Source organism: Vanacampus margaritifer, unplaced genomic scaffold (assembly GCF_051991255.1).
Source record: "Vanacampus margaritifer isolate UIUO_Vmar unplaced genomic scaffold, RoL_Vmar_1.0 HiC_scaffold_21, whole genome shotgun sequence".
NCBI classification, from domain to species: Eukaryota; Metazoa; Chordata; class Actinopteri; order Syngnathiformes; family Syngnathidae; genus Vanacampus; species Vanacampus margaritifer.
In genome coordinates, this window is record NW_027520731.1 from 996,806 (window position 1) to 1,005,703 (window position 8,898).

Genomic DNA, 8,898 nt, shown 5'->3' on the forward strand with positions numbered 1-8,898 from the left:
AAATGAGCATAAGCACGATGAAATTAATGCTGGAATCATCTTCAGGATGCTAGAATACACTGAATACAGCAAACATTTTGAGTCTACAACGTTTAGTTTAGGTGTGAGAGCCAAAATGAACTTTTTATTGCTTTAAACGCGTTTTCAGCCCCTGATTGTACACTTAAGGTGAAAATGTCAAAATTTTCAAAATGAGCATAAGCACAATGATTTTAATGCTAAAATCATCTTCAGGATGCTAGAATACACTAAATACAGCAAAATTTTTGAGTCTACAACGTTTAGTTTAGGTTTGTGTGCCAAAATGAACTTTTTATTGCTTTAAATGCGTTTTCAGCCTGATTGTGCACTTTAGGTGAAAATGTCAAAATCTTAAAAATGAGCATAAGCACAATGAAATTAATGCTGGAATCATCTTCAGGATGCTAGAATACACTAAATACAGCAAAAATTTTGAGTCTACAACGTTTAGTTTAGGTTTGTGTGCCAAAATGAACTTTTTATTGCTTTAAATGCGTTTTCAGCCTGATTGTGCACTTTAGGTGAAAATGTCAAAATCTTCAAAATGAGCATAAGCACGATGAAATTAATGCTGGAATCATCTTCAGGATGCTAGAATACACTGAATACAGCAAACATTTTGAGTCTACAACGTTTAGTTTAGGTGTGAGAGCCAAAATGAACTTTTTATTGCTTTAAACGCGTTTTCAAACTGATTGTGCACTTTAGGTGAAAATGTCAAAATCTTAAAAATGAGCATAAGCACAATGAAATTAATGCTGGAATCATCTTCAGGATGCTAGAATACACTAAATACAGCAAAAATTTTGAGTCTACAACGTTTAGTTTAGGTGTGAGAGCCAAAATGAACTTTTTGTGGCTTTAAATGCGTTTTCAGCCTGATTGTGCACTTTAGGTGAAAATGTCAAAATCTTAAAAATGAGCATAAGCACAATGAAATTAATGCTGGAATCATCTTCAGGATGCTAGAATACACTAATTACAGCAAAAATGTTGAGTCTACAACGTTTTGTTTAGGTGTGAGAGCCAAAATGAACTTTTTATTGCTTTAAATGCGTTTTCAGCCTGATTGTGCACTTTAGGTGAAAATGTCAAAATCTTAAAAATGAGCATAATCACAATGAAATTAATGCTTGAATCATCTTCAGGATGCTAGAATAACTAAATACAGCAAAAATTTTGAGTCTACAACGTTTAGTTTAGGTGTGAGAGCCAAAATGAACTTTTTATTGCTTTAAACGCGTTTTCAGCCCCTGATTGTACACTTAAGGTGAAAATGTCAAAATCTTCAAAATGAGCATAAGCACAATGAAATTAATGCTGGAATCATCTTCAGGATGCTAGAATACACTAAATACAGCAAAAATTTTGAGTCTACAACGTTTAGTTTAGGTGTGAGAGCCAAAATGAACTTTTTATTGCTTTAAACGCGTTTTCAGCCTGATTGTGCACTTTAGGTGAAAATGTCAAAATCTTAAAAATGAGCATAAGCACAATGAAATTAATGCTGGAATCATCTTCAGGATGCTAGAATACACTAAATACAGCAAAATTTTTGAGTCTACAACGTTTAGTTTAGGTGTGAGACTCAAAATGAACTTTTTATTGCTTTAAACGCGTTTTCAGCCTGATTGTGCACTTTAGGTGAAAATGTCAAAATCTTAAAAATGAGCATAAGCACAATGAAATTAATGCTGGAATCATCTTCAGGATGCTAGAATACACTAAATACAGCAAAAATTTTGAGTCTACAACGTTTAGTTTAGGTGTGAGAGCCAAAATGAACTTTTTATTGCTTTAAACGCGTTTTCAGCCCCTGATTGTACACTTAAGATGAAAATGTCAAAATCTTCAAAATGAGCATAAGCACAATGAAATTAATGCTGGAATCATCTTCAGGATGCTAGAATACACTAAATACAGCAACAATTTTGAGTCTACAACGTTTAGTTTAGGTTTGTGTGCCAAAATGAACTTTTTATTGCTTTAAATGCGTTTTCAGCCTGATTGTGCACTTTAGGTGAAAATGTCAAAATCTTCAAAATGAGCATAAGCACGATGAAATTAATGCTGGAATCATCTTCAGGATGCTAGAATACACTGAATACAGCAAACATTTTGAGTCTACAACGTTTAGTTTAGGTGTGAGAGCCAAAATGAACTTTTTATTGCTTTAAACGCGTTTTCAGCCCCTGATTGTACACTTAAGGTGAAAATGTCAAAATTTTCAAAATGAGCATAAGCACAATGATTTTAATGCTAAAATCATCTTCAGGATGCTAGAATACACTAAATACAGCAAAATTTTTGAGTCTACAACGTTTAGTTTAGGTTTGTGTGCCAAAATGAACTTTTTATTGCTTTAAATGCGTTTTCAGCCTGATTGTGCACTTTAGGTGAAAATGTCAAAATCTTAAAAATGAGCATAAGCACAATGAAATTAATGCTGGAATCATCTTCAGGATGCTAGAATACACTAAATACAGCAAAAATTTTGAGTCTACAACGTTTAGTTTAGGTTTGTGTGCCAAAATGAACTTTTTATTGCTTTAAATGCGTTTTCAGCCTGATTGTGCACTTTAGGTGAAAATGTCAAAATCTTCAAAATGAGCATAAGCACGATGAAATTAATGCTGGAATCATCTTCAGGATGCTAGAATACACTGAATACAGCAAACATTTTGAGTCTACAACGTTTAGTTTAGGTGTGAGAGCCAAAATGAACTTTTTATTGCTTTAAACGCGTTTTCAAACTGATTGTGCACTTTAGGTGAAAATGTCAAAATCTTAAAAATGAGCATAAGCACAATGAAATTAATGCTGGAATCATCTTCAGGATGCTAGAATACACTAAATACAGCAAAAATTTTGAGTCTACAACGTTTAGTTTAGGTTTGTGAGCAAAAATGAACTTTTTATTGCTTTAAATGCGTTTTCAGCCTGATTGTGCACTTTAGGGGAAAATGTCAAAATCTTAAAAATGAGCATAAGCACGATGAAATTAATGCTGGAATCATCTTCAGGATGCTAGAATACACTAAATACAGCAAAAATTTTGAGTCTACAACGTTTAGTTTAGGTGTGAGAGCCAAAATGAACTTTTTATTGCTTTAAACGCGTTTTCAGCCCCTGATTGTACACCTAAGGTGAAAATGTCAAAATCTTCAAAATGAGCATAAGCACAATGAAATTAATGCTGGAATCATCTTCAGGATGCTAGAATACACTAAATACAGCAAAAATTTTGAGTCTACAACGTTTAGTTTAGGTGTGAGAGCCAAAATGAACTTTTTATGGCTTTAAATGCGTTTTCAGCCTGATTGTGCACTTTAGGTGAAAATGTCAAAATCTTCAAAATGAGCATAAGCACAATGAAATTAATGCTGGAATCATCTTCAGGATGCTAGAATACACTAAATACAGCAAAAATTTTGAGTCTACAACGTTTAGTTTAGGTGTGAAAGCCAAAATGAACTTTTTATTGCTTTAAACGCGTTTTCAGCCCCTGATTGTACACTTAAGGTGAAAATGTCAAAATCTTCAAAATGAGCATAAGCACAATGAAATTAATGCTGGAATCATCTTCAGGATGCTAGAATACACTAAATACAGCAAAAATTTTGAGTCTACAACGTTTAGTTTAGGTTTGTGAGCAAAAATGAACTTTTTATTGCTTTAAATGCGTTTTCAGCCTGATTGTGCACTTTAGGGGAAAATGTCAAAATCTTAAAAATGAGCATAAGCACGATGAAATTAATGCTGGAATCATCTTCAGGATGCTAGAATACACTAAATACAGCAAAAATTTTGAGTCTACAACGTTTAGTTTAGGTGTGAGAGCCAAAATGAACTTTTTATTGCTTTAAACGCGTTTTCAGCCCCTGATTGTACACCTAAGGTGAAAATGTCAAAATCTTCAAAATGAGCATAAGCACAATGAAATTAATGCTGGAATCATCTTCAGGATGCTAGAATACACTAAATACAGCAAAAATTTTGAGTCTACAACGTTTAGTTTAGGTGTGAGAGCCAAAATGAACTTTTTATGGCTTTAAATGCGTTTTCAGCCTGATTGTGCACTTTAGGTGAAAATGTCAAAATCTTCAAAATGAGCATAAGCACAATGAAATTAATGCTGGAATCATCTTCAGGACGCTAGAATACACTAAATACAGCAAAAATTTTGAGTCTACAACGTTTAGTTTAGGTGTGAGAGTCAAAATGAACTTTTTATTGCTTTAAACGCGTTTTCAGCCTGATTGTGCACTTTAGGTGAAAATGTCAAAATCTTCAAAATGAGCATAAGCACGATGAAATTAATGCTGGAATCATCTTCAGGATGCTAGAATACACTGAATACAGCAAAAATTTTGAGTCTACAACGTTTAGTTTAGGTGTGAGAGCCAAAATGAACTTTTTATTGCTTTAAACGCGTTTTCAAACTGATTGTGCACTTTAGGTGAAAATGTCAAAATCTTAAAAATGAGCATAAGCACAATGAAATTAATGCTGGAATCATCTTCAGGATGCTAGAATACACTAAATACAGCAAAAATTTTGAGTCTACAACGTTTAGTTTAGGTGTGAGAGCCAAAATGAACTTTTTATGGCTTTAAATGCGTTTTCAGCCCGATTGTGCACTTTAGGTGAAAATGTCAAAATCTTCAAAATGAGCATAAGCACAATGAAATTAATGCTGGAATCATCTTCAGGATGATAGAATACACTAAATACAGCAAAAATTTTGAGTCTAAAACGTTTAGTTTAGGTGTGAGAGCCAAAATGAACTTTTTATTGCTTTAAACGCGTTTTCAGCCTGATTGTGCACTTAAGGTGAAAATGTCAAAATCTTCAAAATGAGCATAAGCACAATGAAATTAATGCTAAAATCATCTTCAGGATGCTAGAATACACTAAATACAGCAAAAATTTTGAGTCTACAACGTTTAGTTTAGGTTTGTGAGCAAAAATGAACTTTTTATTGCTTTAAATGCGTTTTCAGCCTGATTGTGCACTTTAGGGGAAAATGTCAAAATCTTAAAAATGAGCATAAGCACGATGAAATTAATGCTGGAATCATCTTCAGGATGCTAGAATACACTAAATACAGCAAAAATTTTGAGTCTACAACGTTTAGTTTAGGTGTGAGAGCCAAAATGAACTTTTTATTGCTTTAAACGCGTTTTCAGCCCCTGATTGTACACCTAAGGTGAAAATGTCAAAATCTTCAAAATGAGCATAAGCACAATGAAATTAATGCTGGAATCATCTTCAGGATGCTAGAATACACGAAAACAGCAAAAATTTTGAGTCTACAACGTTTAGTTTAGGTGTGAGAGCCAAAATGAACTTTTTATGGCTTTAAATGCGTTTTCAGCCTGATTGTGCACTTTAGGTGAAAATGTCAAAATCTTCAAAATGAGCATAAGCACAATGAAATTAATGCTGGAATCATCTTCAGGATGCTAGAATACACTAAATACAGCAAAAATTTTGAGTCTACAACGTTAAGTTTAGGTGTGAGAGTCAAATGAACTTTTTATTGCTTTAAACGCGTTTTCAGCCTGATTGTGCACTTTAGGTGAAAATGTCAAAATCTTCAAAATGAGCATAAGCACGATGAAATTAATGCTGGAATCATCTTCAGGATGCTAGAATACACTGAATACAGCAAAAATTTTGAGTCTACAACGTTTAGTTTAGGTGTGAGAGCCAAAATGAACTTTTTATTGCTTTAAACGCGTTTTCAAACTGATTGTGCACTTTAGGTGAAAATGTCAAAATCTTAAAAATGAGCATAAGCACAATGAAATTAATGCTGGAATCATCTTCAGGATGCTAGAATACACTAAATACAGCAAAAATTTTGAGTCTACAACGTTTAGTTTAGGTGTGAGAGCCAAAATGAACTTTTTATGGCTTTAAATGCGTTTTCAGCCCGATTGTGCACTTTAGGTGAAAATGTCAAAATCTTCAAAATGAGCATAAGCACAATGAAATTAATGCTGGAATCATCTTCAGGATGCTAGAATACACTAAATACAGCAAAAATTTTGAGTCTAAAACGTTTAGTTTAGGTGTGAGAGCCAAAATGAACTTTTTATTGCTTTAAACGCGTTTTCAGCCTGATTGTGCACTTAAGGTGAAAATGTCAAAATCTTCAAAATGAGCATAAGCACGATGAAATTAATGCTGGAATCATCTTCAGGATGCTAGAATACACTGAATACAGCAAAAATTTTGAGTCTACAACGTTTAGTTTAGGTGTGAGAGCCAAAATGAACTTTTTATTGCTTTAAACGCGTTTTCAGCCCCTGATTGTACACTTAAGGTGAAAATGTCAAAATCTTAAAAATGAGCATAAGCACAATGAAATTAATGCTGGAATCATCTTCAGGATGCTAGAATACACTAAATACAGCAAACATTTTGAGTCTACAACGTTTAGTTTAGGTGTGAGAGCCAAAATGAACTTTTTATTGCTTTAAACGCGTTTTCAGCCCCTGATTGTACACTTAAGGTGAAAATGTCAAAATTTTCAAAATGAGCATAAGCACAATGATTTTAATGCTAAAATCATCTTCAGGATGCTAGAATACACTAAATACAGCAAAATTTTTGAGTCTACAACGTTTAGTTTAGGTTTGTGTGCCAAAATGAACTTTTTATTGCTTTAAATGCGTTTTCAGCCTGATTGTGCACTTTAGGTGAAAATGTCAAAATCTTAAAAATGAGCATAAGCACAATGAAATTAATGCTGGAATCATCTTCAGGATGCTAGAATACACTAAATACAGCAAAAATTTTGAGTCTACAACGTTTAGTTTAGGTTTGTGTGCCAAAATGAACTTTTTATTGCTTTAAATGCGTTTTCAGCCTGATTGTGCACTTTAGGTGAAAATGTCAAAATCTTCAAAATGAGCATAAGCACGATGAAATTAATGCTGGAATCATCTTCAGGATGCTAGAATACACTGAATACAGCAAACATTTTGAGTCTACAACGTTTAGTTTAGGTGTGAGAGCCAAAATGAACTTTTTATTGCTTTAAACGCGTTTTCAAACTGATTGTGCACTTTAGGTGAAAATGTCAAAATCTTAAAAATGAGCATAAGCACAATGAAATTAATGCTGGAATCATCTTCAGGATGCTAGAATACACTAAATACAGCAAAAATTTTGAGTCTACAACGTTTAGTTTAGGTTTGTGAGCAAAAATGAACTTTTTATTGCTTTAAATGCGTTTTCAGCCTGATTGTGCACTTTAGGGGAAAATGTCAAAATCTTAAAAATGAGCATAAGCACGATGAAATTAATGCTGGAATCATCTTCAGGATGCTAGAATACACTAAATACAGCAAAAATTTTGAGTCTACAACGTTTAGTTTAGGTGTGAGAGCCAAAATGAACTTTTTATTGCTTTAAACGCGTTTTCAGCCCCTGATTGTACACCTAAGGTGAAAATGTCAAAATCTTCAAAATGAGCATAAGGACAATGAAATTAATGCTGGAATCATCTTCAGGATGCTAGAATACACTAAATACAGCAAAAATTTTGAGTCTACAACGTTTAGTTTAGGTGTGAGAGCCAAAATGAACTTTTTATGGCTTTAAATGCGTTTTCAGCCTGATTGTGCACTTTAGGTGAAAATGTCAAAATCTTCAAAATGAGCATAAGCACAATGAAATTAATGCTGGAATCATCTTCAGGATGCTAGAATACACTAAATACAGCAAAAATTTTGAGTCTACAACGTTTAGTTTAGGTGTGAAAGCCAAAATGAACTTTTTATTGCTTTAAACGCGTTTTCAGCCCCTGATTGTACACTTAAGGTGAAAATGTCAAAATCTTCAAAATGAGCATAAGCACAATGAAATTAATGCTGGAATCATCTTCAGGATGCTAGAATACACTAAATACAGCAAAAATTTTGAGTCTACAACGTTTAGTTTAGGTTTGTGAGCAAAAATGAACTTTTTATTGCTTTAAATGCGTTTTCAGCCTGATTGTGCACTTTAGGGGAAAATGTCAAAATCTTAAAAATGAGCATAAGCACGATGAAATTAATGCTGGAATCATCTTCAGGATGCTAGAATACACTAAATACAGCAAAAATTTTGAGTCTACAACGTTTAGTTTAGGTGTGAGAGCCAAAATGAACTTTTTATTGCTTTAAACGCGTTTTCAGCCCCTGATTGTACACCTAAGGTGAAAATGTCAAAATCTTCAAAATGAGCATAAGCACAATGAAATTAATGCTGGAATCATCTTCAGGATGCTAGAATACACTAAATACAGCAAAAATTTTGAGTCTACAACGTTTAGTTTAGGTGTGAGAGCCAAAATGAACTTTTTATGGCTTTAAATGCGTTTTCAGCCTGATTGTGCACTTTAGGTGAAAATGTCAAAATCTTCAAAATGAGCATAAGCACAATGAAATTAATGCTGGAATCATCTTCAGGACGCTAGAATACACTAAATACAGCAAAAATTTTGAGTCTACAACGTTTAGTTTAGGTGTGAGAGTCAAAATGAACTTTTTATTGCTTTAAACGCGTTTTCAGCCTGATTGTGCACTTTAGGTGAAAATGTCAAAATCTTCAAAATGAGCATAAGCACGATGAAATTAATGCTGGAATCATCTTCAGGATGCTAGAATACACTGAATACAGCAAAAATTTTGAGTCTACAACGTTTAGTTTAGGTGTGAGAGCCAAAATGAACTTTTTATTGCTTTAAACGCGTTTTCAAACTGATTGTGCACTTTAGGTGAAAATGTCAAAATCTTAAAAATGAGCATAAGCACAATGAAATTAATGCTGGAATCATCTTCAGGATGCTAGAATACACTAAATACAGCAAAAATTTTGAGTCTA